The sequence below is a fragment of the Sycon ciliatum genome, chromosome 5 (genome assembly GCF_964019385.1).
Source record: "Sycon ciliatum chromosome 5, ocSycCili1.1, whole genome shotgun sequence".
NCBI lineage: Eukaryota > Metazoa > Porifera > Calcarea > Leucosolenida > Sycettidae > Sycon > Sycon ciliatum.
The window spans coordinates 34,874,324-34,886,716 of NC_088647.1; positions in this window are offsets into that span (position 1 = coordinate 34,874,324).

Sequence of the window (12,393 nt, forward strand, 5' to 3'; positions counted from 1 at the left end):
GTCAACTTATTTTCAAATTAGATAGCCACGGCTTCTAAGTTTTTTTCTTACCAACATAATCCCGTTCGTATCCACTAGGCAGGGAATCGACTGCTCAGATGTTGGCACTGCCAGTACACTGGTGACAACCTCCTCCTTCAGTTGGCGGCCGTTGTGCTTTCTGCATAGACCGCGTATACAGTTTGAGCTAGGTGGAGATGACAGCCGGAATTACAGAGAACGGAACTGAATAATTTCTTGCGCGTTGCCTGGACAAGTGATTTTCTCTTCGGCAAACTGGACGCGGACATCTTGATGCATGTTGCGTTTCGTTTAGCAGAGGTCCACGCACAGTCAAAGCAATCATGTACTTGAAACACTGCGGGCGGGCTGCTTCTATTCAATGACTCTACATAGTCATTACACTCTAACGACGTATCCGTGCCACTACAGTGCTGCTCCATGAAATCCAGTCGCTTCACTCAAGCTTGCGCCTTGAACCATTTCTCAGCCCAGTGTTCGTAGGTCTAGGGCTGCGCGACACTCGGCGTGTACTTGAGTGGCACGGCTGGATTTCATTGAGCAGCACTGACTGTACTCTGTAGTACTAGGTAGATCTACTAGCCTAACTAGGTAGATCTACTAGGTGTCGAATGTTCGTTCGATAAGCTCAACCGAACGAAAACGAATGCTTTCACACGGCGCTCTGCTACATCCTCTGGCGTCGTTGGCTGGAAGGGCTTTCGCTTTCTCTTCATTCCTGCTCCTGTACTGGTGCCGGTCGCAGTCGCTGTCACCGATTCAGCGTCATCGAGATTCTCCCCATCATCGTTCTGTAGCAGCGCGTCGATGTCGGAGTGATCGCTTGTTCGATCGTGACGGTCGTCGTATCATAATGAATCTCGACCCAGCTCAGCTCAGTCGCATCATCTCGCGTGATCTCAGCAGCTTTAAAAATAATTCCTCGTTGTGAGCAGCAGAGTTTCGCCCGGAAGAAGCCCGACGACCTCCTGAACTGATGGCCGCTCGGTATGGTAGCCATTGTCGATTTCAAGAGGTGACAAGTACAAGTGACAAGATCAGCGCACTTCCCATGCCAATGATTATGTGGCACAAAAAACCTTTCTCGGCAAAAAACGAGCATTTCTCAAAATGGATGATAATCTTCACGGAAGCTGAAATCTCGTAATAGGGGATTCACACACACGGGAAAACCTGAGGTCACGGGACAAGGTAAAAGTTCAGACCGTCGGGCAACTGAGTGGGGCCATTCACACGCGTGGTCACTTTTCCCTTGGCCTCATGTCTGACCATGAATTTGTGGCGGGGGGAGTACAAAACGTAGTCTGTACTGCATTTTTTGTAGTACATTTAATACTATGTTTCGCATTCGCAATGCGCAATGCGTGGGTCCATTGTCTGCAATGCGTGCGAGCGCACTGCCTGAAAATGCGGGTTGCGATGCACTCGTACAACTAGGGTTCAGAGTTCTCGCCAAAGACAAGATCTACGCATGTGCGTCGAATAGCCGTGGACTTTTTTCCCTTGACAAACGCCCTGAGGCCCACGGCCACGGCTTTGCCAATTTTTTCCCGACAGATTCTTCCTTTCCCCCAGTACCATAGTTTCCATAACAACTTTCCCATAACCGTGGTTTTACCCGTGTGTGTGAATCCCCTATAAAGTAAAGTAAAGTAAATAATTAATTATCGTGTCCGTTCCCGAAGGGAACTCGAAATCTCGTACTGTAGTCGTAGGTGATCCTGAGGCGGGAAATGGCTGACCTGCGAGATACTAGCGTACACACACAGCACGCCATGCCACACCAGTAGTACAGCGACGTAGTACTAGGAACCGCCACACAAACTGCAAGTGCACGTGCGAGGCTCAGCACCACAACGGGCAGGTCTGTACAAACGTACGGTACACACGCCGGCAGTGGCAGCCCGCCAGGAGAAACGCGTGTGCCACAACCCAACACTACTACAAGTCGTAGTTCCAGCCCCGCAGCAGGCGTGCATGCATCCCGTAGGTCCAGCACTACTACAAGTCGTAGCTCCAGCCCCGCAGCAGGCCTGGATGCATCCCGTAGGTCAACCGATACTGAACAACAAGTACATGAATGGCAGGAACACCAGGGCAGACGCACTCGAGCCGCCCAGAGACAAAGGCACGCGGCAGATACTAGTACTAGTAGTCAGTCCCAGCTAGCTCAAAGCATAACAAGGCGGGTGGAAACATCCCGCTACACCAAGCCGGCTCGTGATAGCGAGCCGGCAGTAGACCTCACGGCATCACCCCGGGCCAAACGCAAAGTGTTTTACGTTGGCAACGTGCAGCCACACTGCTCCGCATCATCAATTGCTGAATGGTGCTCTGCCCGAGGAGTGCAGATTCAGGAAGGTGTCATATTTGCATCCAAGCACTTCAGAACTGCCTACGCACGGGTGACCGTCGAGGCAGCTGATGAGAACACAGTCGGTGACAAAGGGTTCTGGCGGGATGCTCTTTCGCACACGGTTAGGCCCTGGCGTTTTGCCGCGGACAGTTTTGACACCAGCAATGCCAACCAGGCAAACAACGTCCTCTCCTCAGACTCAGCATGATGGCGCGACCACAGCTGAATCCACTGGCTCGGCCCTACTTCCCCCCTTGCCAGGGTAAACTGACCTTGCTTTCCGTAAATAATTTATTGCCGCTCAATCGTTAACAAATCTGCCGAACTGTCTGTCATTGCTGATTTCAACAAACCTGATGTCATCTGTCTAAATGAAACATGGCTAAATCCAAGCATAGCGCTCACCATCTCCGGTTATACCACATTTCGTCGCGACCGACCACCTCATGATAACAAATCCGGTACGGCAACCAGAGGATATGGTGGAGTTGCGATTCTTGTCCGGCAAAATCGCTTCGGAAGAGTCCAAGTTCGCGACGACCTTGCTCGTCCGACCTGTGAATCCGTATGGGTTGAGCTTCACCCAATCTTAGGCTCCCCGACACCCATCCTCGTCTGCTGTACCTACCGTCCGCCCTCAGTCAAAACCACGGAAATAGACCACTTCTGTGATATGCTAGCTAGTGCTTTGGTAACCGTTCCCATGTCATCGTACCATGTCATAATGGCTGGGGACTTCAACAGTAAGCACAAACGGTGGTGCCCATCGGATTTAACGTGTCCTGCTGGGGCGGCACTTTTTCGCACCCTTACCTGCTTCGGTTTGGATCAGCTGGTGCAGAGTCCAACGCACACAACATCTTCCGGAACACAGTCATGTCTAGACCTTGTCTTCACGAACCAACCCCTGCTGGCGACGGACGTTCACACAGCTTGCGCTCTTGGCTCCTCGGACCATCTCATGGTTTCATGCCAGTTCGCCGTCTCATTGCCCTCGGATCCAGACCTGCCACTTCCTTCTCGCAAACCGTTCCCATATCGCTTCCGTCGAGTTCCCTCTCAGTGCTGGGACTCTATGAACGCTGATTTCTCCTGCCACGACTGGTCGTTTCTGCAACCAGAAGGCTCTCCAACTGTTGACGCCGCGGTAGATCACTTTGCAGCCGTCCTTGAACGAGGGTTCCAACAGCACCTCTCTAACTTTGCTATCGGCTACAACAACCGGAAACATTCCAACCCAACATCCTCGACATCTAGTCCCCCATGGGTGACACGGTCCCTCGTATCTGAAGTGAAGCGCAAGCGTGATCTTTTCAGCATCTACAAGAAATTCCCAACGCCGGTTAACCGGGAGGCTTACCGAGTTCAACGCAACTTCGTCAAGCACCTTTCTCGTACCTCACACCGCTCCTTTCTAAACTCTCTTTCTGCAACACTCTCCTCCCCCGATCGCCCATCACTCCACCAATTCATTCGCAACCAGTGCCGCGGGACCTCCCGCGCGCCAATCCAGTACCTGACGGACTCCAATGGCAACCGCCAGCACGATGTGAAGGCGATTGCAGACACACTGAACAAGCAGTTTGTTTCATCGGGCATTCCGGAAGATCCGAATTGGGTCATTCCATCGCTGTCCCCAGCCCCTGAACTTAGCGCACCACTCACACGCGTCGTTACCACGACTGCTACCGTCTGTAAGCACCTCAAACTCCTGAAGAATTGTAAGTCCCCTGGCGAAGATGGCATACCCAATGAGGTTCTCAAATGGCTTGCGCCATCTCTGTCCTATCCCTTGTGCCTGCTCTTTAACATGTCATATCGTACAGGAGTATTTCCGTCCGTCTGGAAATCTGCTGTTATCGTCCCGATCTATAAGAAAGGCCAACGCTCTCAGGCTGGCAACTACAGACCAATCTCTCTCCTTCCCGCTGTGTCCAAGGTCTGTGAACGTATTTTCTTTGAGTCTCTGTACTGCCACGTCACCCCAGCGCTTTCACCATCTCAATCCGGTTTCTGCCGTGGAGACTCCACAACTTTCCAACTAACACGTCTAGTACAAGACATCTACACCCAGCGGAACCTCAGGCGGCATGTTGGCATCGTGTTCTTTGACCTAGCGAAAGCTTTCGACACCGTCTGGCATCGTGGTCTGCTTGCAAAGCTAGAGTCCGTCTTCTTGGTACACGGTCCAGCCCTGCAATGGCTCTCATCCTATCTTTCCTGCCGCCACCAGACTGTCAGAGTATCTACCTCCCTATCAGACCCATTACTAGTCGTGTCTGGGGTACCCCAGGGGTCCATACTTGGGCCGCTCCTATTTCTACTGTACGTTAATGACTTGCCAGCCCTTGTACCAAATGTAAGTCTTTTTGCTGACGACACTGCTCTGATGTGCTCCGACAGCTCGGCAGACAACCTCACGGCCTCCATGCAGTCCGGGGTCAACGCTACAGTAACATGGATGGAAACCTGGAAACTGAAGCCTAACCTCGCCAAAACCGAGGCCATGTTCTTCTCTCCCTCGCCCCCCACTCAACTTCTGTATTTTCCTGGTCTAAATAGTACACCTATTAAAGTTGTTAACGAGCACAAGCACCTGGGCGTTATTCTCGACCGCCAACTCTCCTGGTCTCCACAAGTCCAGTCTGTGTGCAAGCGTGCGAGTGCGTCCTTAGGTATGCTACAACCCCACTGCCAACACTTGAATGATAACTGCAGAGAATTGTTCTTTAAGTCGTACATTTTGCCTATATTTGACTATTGCGATATAGCTTGGTGCGGGTTGTCTCAGACTTTACTCCACAGACTGGAGGTACATCAACGCTTGCTTCTGAAAATTCTTTTTCGAAAAGACCAAACATTTGCCTCCCTTTGTCTTTATAAACTTGCTTCCACGCACCCTCTTCTTGCCCGACATCAGCAGCATCTTTGTATCCTTGTGCAAAAAATCTTCCTAGCCCAAGTCCCGAAACATATTGCCAAGTACAACTGGTTTGTTACCACTAGACCAACACGCAATGCCTTATCACTGCCCCGAGCTAGTTCCTCTCTGTTTTTGAAATCCCCTTTCTTCTCAGCATACTCCCTTTGGTCTAACCTGCCTACTAGCATTAAGACATGCCAGGATATCAGGAAATTCACAGTCCAGCTTTCCACACTGTCTCATCCGAAGTGATCCCATGTATTATTAATGTGCCTCCCTTTCTTTTTCTCTCCCTATCTCCTTTCCCTCTCTGACAGCATCTTTCTTTTTTTTCCCTTTTTTAGCTTGCCGTGGTTGGCTATCACCTGACCTCTCATGTTTATTAGCAGTCTTCGGACGGGCCAGGAGATGTTGAATAAATAAATAAATAAATAAATAGATGAAATACTAAATAAACACATCATGTTTACGAAACCATAAGCTGGGATTATTGCGATAATTTGTGGACAGTATAGGCGAGATATACATGTAGCTAGAACTACAGTAGAATGGAACTGGAACGGAGTCATCCACCTCGTATGACATACATCACCGTACCGACGTTGCTACTTGCAATGCGTGCTGTCCGCCGAACTCACACCTGGTTGTTAGTATCACGTTTTTACCATGAAGTTAGTGAGTTGATTGTTCGAACTAGGAACACACGCTTTTTGCCGAACTTGACACTTGACTGACTCACGACTGCCATCCGGAGCACACGAGGAGCACGTCGCACCTTCCACTTGGCAAACCTGAAAGAAAGCACCACTCCCTGCTCAATGCACAGTATTTCGGGGAATTCACCCCTGGCCTGAGCTTGAGTAGGCTGAGGAAGATTGTGCCTGAAAAGCACCACTTATATACTGCTCTCCAGGCCAAACCATCACCAGGGATACAAACTTACAGAGACGCTTTGTTTCCAGCGCGACAAACACCGCGTGAAGCCCCAGGTAACAGCGTGAGTCAGAGTCGCTGATGGAGTTGTGCTAAACAGACGTTGAGAGCCAGTATAGCTATTCACAACGCTGTCACCTCCAACAACTAGTCGCACGTCCGCGTGAGGGACAACAATAGAGAGGTTAAGATGCACGTTATTTCTGACGTGACGCGAAAATTCATCTCGCGTTATTTGACTCGCACGTCGAAAAATCAACGCGAGTGACCTGCTGCTCGCGTCGAAATTTGGAGTTTTACGCCAAATTTGACGTGAAATTGCGCGTCACGTCGGAAATAACGTGCATCTTAACCTCTCTAATACGAAGTTGCGACTCACGCTGTTACCTGGGGCTTCACGAGGTGTTTGTCGCGCTGGAAACAAAGCGACAGAAACAAACAGTGACACAGACACTTACGGTGAGCCAGTCTGGTTTGTGATTGCAAATGTAGGCTGCTTCTAAGACTTAGAAGTGACGAGCGACACAAACAACAATAGAGAGTTTACTCTTCAGGTTTTTTCAATTTCGAACCTGACACCTCACGACCAAAATGGCGCATCTCACGTTGCAACGTGAGATTTGAACGCGAAAGAGGAGTATCTCAAGTCGCCATTGCCGAGCCACCGTGCTCACAGCCGAGACTTCTGTGTGTGTTATTGTTGTGAAAGTGGACTACAAAGACAAAGGCGCTTCAACGCACGTTTTTTTCTCACGTTCGAAACTGAAAAAAACGTGAGGCGTCAACTCTCTACTACCGGTGCATTTTCAATTACAAAATTTTTGTCCTAACACACTAAAATGTATACAAATTACAAAACCAATGCGATTGCGACGAGAGGTCCTCGCTTTGCAGGTGCATGACCACCATCGGTTGGGCTACTTTCTCTCACAGCTACTGTCGTGGGCATAGAAATCCGGTCGCGCGTCTAGCGGCCCCATGGCCCAGGGCGCTGGCCATGCAGCCGTAGCACGCATCCGCTGCTGCTGGGTGCATCGGATCAACATGATTGTGCACTGCACTCCCCTATTTTGTTGCTGGAAGAGATTTGGTGGAGTTGTGGGCATGTGCACGTGGCGGACCAGTTTAGTACCGTCATGACTTTTCAGCACTTGGCTTCTTTTCCCGCCACTGCGTTGCCTGGGTGAACCAGAATCGTCCCTGGCTATTCACATCACCCCATGTGAATCAGTGGAATCGATTCCAGGGCTCATGACATGAAAATCGAACGACTTGAATGCATGCGAACGGATTCATGAATCCATTCAAGTGTGTAATCGAACGCACTCAGTGTGTTGACAGCTGTAGCGATATGCTAGGCTAGGTTAGTATAAACAGAACACTCCGAGCTAAATAACCGGTATGACAATTGCACTGTCAGTGTCACCAGTGTTTTACCAGAGTGTTCTGATGCTGCTCTGGCATAGGTCAAGAAACAGAAATGCATGTTCCCATCATTGTACATACATGGACGGGTGCAGCACGCCAGCAGGCCGAAGTCATCCGCCAGAACAGGAGTACATCGCACCCATACACCACGTACTGTGACGTAGTCAAGTAACCTAGTTAGGTACACGGCTGTGAGATTTCACATCCATCTGGGTTTCACTAGCCACACAAACATGCATAATGAAGTGTTAAACTTTGCTGGTGGATCTGGGAGAAGCGTAGCAGAACACCCTATGAATGATACTCATAGTGAATGCAACGTGCACAACCTCCAGTGTGTACTGCAGCATCGGCTTGCCTGCTGAAAACTCTTTTAGCACAGGAACAGTCCTCTACAACAGGGAGGGGGAGGGAGGGAGAGAGAGACAGAGGGAGGGGGGGGGGGGAGATTAAGTTGTGAAAGCAGGTGCATGATGAAATAGCTAGAATTAGAATGGAGCTGGAACGGAGTCATCCTCATTGACTACTGTTAAACCGGAGAGTCTAACGACCAACATGTTTTAAAACGTATTTGTAATTTTGGCATGATAACGTGCAGAAAATTTAACGATGGCTACCTGGGCACCAAGAATATGCATCGATGTATGCGCGTTTTCACACACTGGGTTCGGCATAACGTTTCTTCAAATTATTATTATTATTTTGCTTGTACGCGTTGGCATCAACCTGCATAAAGCAGGTACATGTATATAGCCTTCGCTGCCATAAAAAGAAAGCTCATCCTAAGCTTCAAATAGCGAATAAAAATTTGTCGTTAAAACGTTAGACTTTGTGACTCGTTAGACTTTGTGACTCGTTAGACTTTGTGACTCGTTAGACTTTGTGACTCGTTAGACTTTGTGACTCGTTAGACTTTGTGACTCGTTAGACTTTGTGACTCGTTAGACTTTGTGACTCGTTAGACTTTGTGACTCGTTAAACTTTGTGACTCGTTAGACTTTGTGACTCGTTAGACTTTGTGACTCGTTAGACTTTGTGACTCGTTAGACTTTGTGACTCGTTAGACTTTGTGACTCGTTAGACTTTGTGACTCGTTAGACTTTGTGACTCGTTAGACTTTGTGACTCGTTAGACTTTGTGACTCGTTAGACTTTGTGACTCGTTAGACTTTGTGACTCGTTAGACTTTGTGACTCGTTAGACTTTGTGACTCGTTAGACTTTGTGACTCGTTAGACTTTGTGACTCGTTAGACTTTGTGACTCGTTAGACTTTCCCGTTTTACAGTGCTTGGTGTGGCGGTGACCATGGTGACAGTAGGGACCTTTCGCACCACGCGTACGGATACGAGACGAATGCTGATTCGTCACCTGGGTTCGAGGATTCGTCATGCAGAGTCCCTGCGGAGAGCTCGTTTTCACGAATAGAAGCCTCTTCATTCGTGGCGTGCTCCGAATCCGTCGGGTACACATTTATTTGGCCAGGTACGAGCTCGTACACATAATTATTTTGCCAGGTACACCTTTTTCCCTTGATTCCATGATCCATGCACGTGTGGGTGTAAACACCTGTACGGCCGTATTCGTAGTTGCCATGCACATTTGCGTTTTCGCATTCGTAGCAAATGCGAAAGATCCCTAGTGTTTCTAGTGACCGACGGTCCTCAGCGTCCTCAGCGTCTGTTGAGCGACAGTAGCTCACGCTGCTATTTTGGGGTACACGAGGTGTTTGTCGGAGCGTATCTGTAAGTTTGCATGGTTTGGTCTGAACAGCACCACAGTCTACATCTTCCTCAGCCTACTCAAGCAGAACAGATGAAAGGTGAATTCCCCGAAACACAGTGCATTGAGCAGGGAGCCGGAGTGGTGCTTTCAGGCAGGTCAAGTGGCAGGTCGGCGGGAAAAGCGCGAGCTCCAGGCTGTGAGCATACAACTTCCTTATAATTATTATTTTAGTAACTTCGGAACTCAGATGATGAGCCAAGGAAAATATCTATCGCATAACTTGTGCTCACATTTTTCCATGTCGCGGAGGTCGCTACCACCACTGGTACTTCGTTTTTCGATTTTGACAGCATGTTACAAGGCGAGGACGCATAGTGCTCCTGTAACAGGTTTAATCAAACTTGAAAAGTAAGAGGCCTGGTTGAGCGTGCCTCGACCAGTTATATGCAAAATGTGATAGTATACATGTGGTAATGGCGCCAATGAAGGTGCTAATAGACAGGCGTAAGACGCATGAGGTGCGAGGGAGTGTAAAGTTATAGAGAACAGGGGAAAACTGTTACATCATCCCCCTCCTATGGAGAGGAAGGAGCTTATAACCCAAATGCTCAAGTGGAATAGAGTACAATAAGCGCAGCAAACACGTGCGAGACGAAAAAAGGCTTCGCACTGAAGTAACACAATAAGACGACTGAAACTCCATGCAAATAAAGTGTAATAAGCTCAACAAATGTGTAAGGTGAAACTAGAAGTTCAACTGCAAAACTCAGCGGGCAGAAGCCAAGGTTTTGTACTTCTGAAGTGGAACAATGTCATTACCAGATTCATCCAACAAATAATGTTCAGGCTCCCAAGTGGCATCAGAGTAGCCTTGCCACTTGACTAGGTACTGAAGCTGATTCTGCCGGCGGCGGTGACTGAGAATGTTCTCCACCACATAGCGGGCATGACCATCAAGGTCCGTGATAGGCGGAGGCGTAGGCTGTCTCCTATTAGGAATAGCGTTCTTCTCGTAGGCACGGAGTGCCGACACATTAAATACCGGGTGACAGCGGCTGGTATGAGGCAACTTGAGCTTGTAGGCATTCGGGCCGACCACATGGGTTATAGGAAAGGGGCCAAACCACTTGGGGCGTAATTTATGGGATGGTCGGTCCCGAGCTTCAGGAGTCAGGAGGAAATCCCGGTAGACCATTACCAAATCTCCCACCTTCAGCTTTCCCTCGACCCTTGTCCGATCTGCATAGAAGGCCTGACGAGCTTGAGCTGCCACTAACGCATCTTGTGAGATCTTGACCGCGTCTTGTCTTGCTTGCAACCAATCAGCTGAATCTCTGCCTCCCTGAATAGGGTTGAGGAAGTCGGGTGGCGCTCTGGGATTTAGACCGTAATTTAAGAAGAACGGTGTGTTTCCTGTAGATGATTGAGTAGCGCTGTTGATAGAAAACTCACAGAGAGGTAGGAGCATATCCCAGTTATCTTGTTTATGATTTACAAAAGCCCTCAGCACATCCTCTACTACTTTCTGTTTACTCGTTCAGTTAGGCCATCTGTCTGAGGGTGATTGGCAGTACTAAATGCTAGTTTCGTTCCTAAGCGATCAAACAATTCCTGAAAAAATGCTGCCGTAAATCTTGGATCACGATCACATACAATACTAGAACTCAAACCATGAAGTCGAAATACATGTTGAATATACAGATCAGCACTTCCTTTAGCGTCAATAGTAGAGGAAGTAGGTGCTAAATGTACACACTTTGTCAAGCGGTCTACAAATACATATATAGCATCATGACCTGTATCGGTCCTAGGCAAACCCATGATAAAATCCATCGAGATATCCGCCCACGGCTGACTGGGCACTGGTAAATTCTGCAAGAGACCAGTTTTTAGCTGGCCGCCTTTAACTCATTGGCAGACGTCACATGACTTGACAAACGCCTTTACATCGAGTCCCATTCTGGGCCAATAGAAATATCTAGCGAGTCTGAAATAGGTGCGATCTCGACCGGGATGCCCCGCAGTCACACAGTCATGGTATTCTTGAAGCAGGGCGAGTCGGAGTTTGCTACTCTTTGGAATGCATAACCTGTTCTGTGGTGAAGATCTGAGATAAAGATAACCGGGTGTTTCATTTAGAAGGTAACGGTCGTGCAGATTGTCATGGCTTGAATTTTTCAGTCTCCTGATAATGGGAGCAAGATCCTTGTCGCACTTGTAACCGCTGACAATTAACTGCGCTAAGTCTGGATTAATCTCTAGGGTATGCTCTATGGCATTCAACTGAATGTTAAGAGGATAGGATGACCCGCCTATTTCAGAATCACTGAACAGATCTGGACGGCGTGAAAGCGGGTCGGCAATGTTTTTCTTTCCTGGTTTGTGAAAGACCGTAAAGTCATAGTCAGCTAAAAACTCTACCCATCTTGCCTCACGCTTGGTGAGAGTCGGTTTGGTTCGTAAATAGACAACACCCATATTATCAGTCATCAGATCAAAGTGGCGGAATAGATAGATTCTCCAGCACTTTAATGCAAATACCACAGCCAACGTTTCCCTCTCGGCCGCAGTATAGTTGCGTTCTGCAGCTGACAGTTTCCGACTACAATAGGCTACGGGATGCAAATCCATATCTTCTCCCTGCTGCAGGAGCACACCCGCCACGGCAAAGTCACTCGCGTCAGTTTCTACCGTGAAGCTTTTCTCAACATCGGCCAGTTGCAACACTGGCGCCTCGAGTAATGCTGATTTTAGAGACTCGAATGCCTTCTGTCTAGCAGCGCTCCATTCAAAGCGTGAATTTTTTCCGGTGATTTCTTCTAATGGACGAGAGATGGTCGAGTGTCGATCTATGAACCTTCGGAAATAGTTTGCAAAGCCAAGAAACTTCCTCACATCAGTTACTGACGACGGAGTTGGCCATGTTTCCACAGCACTTATCTTCTTGGGATCAGGGGAAATTGATGTGCCGTTGATTTTATGCCCCAAGAAGAGAACTTCTCTCACGCCG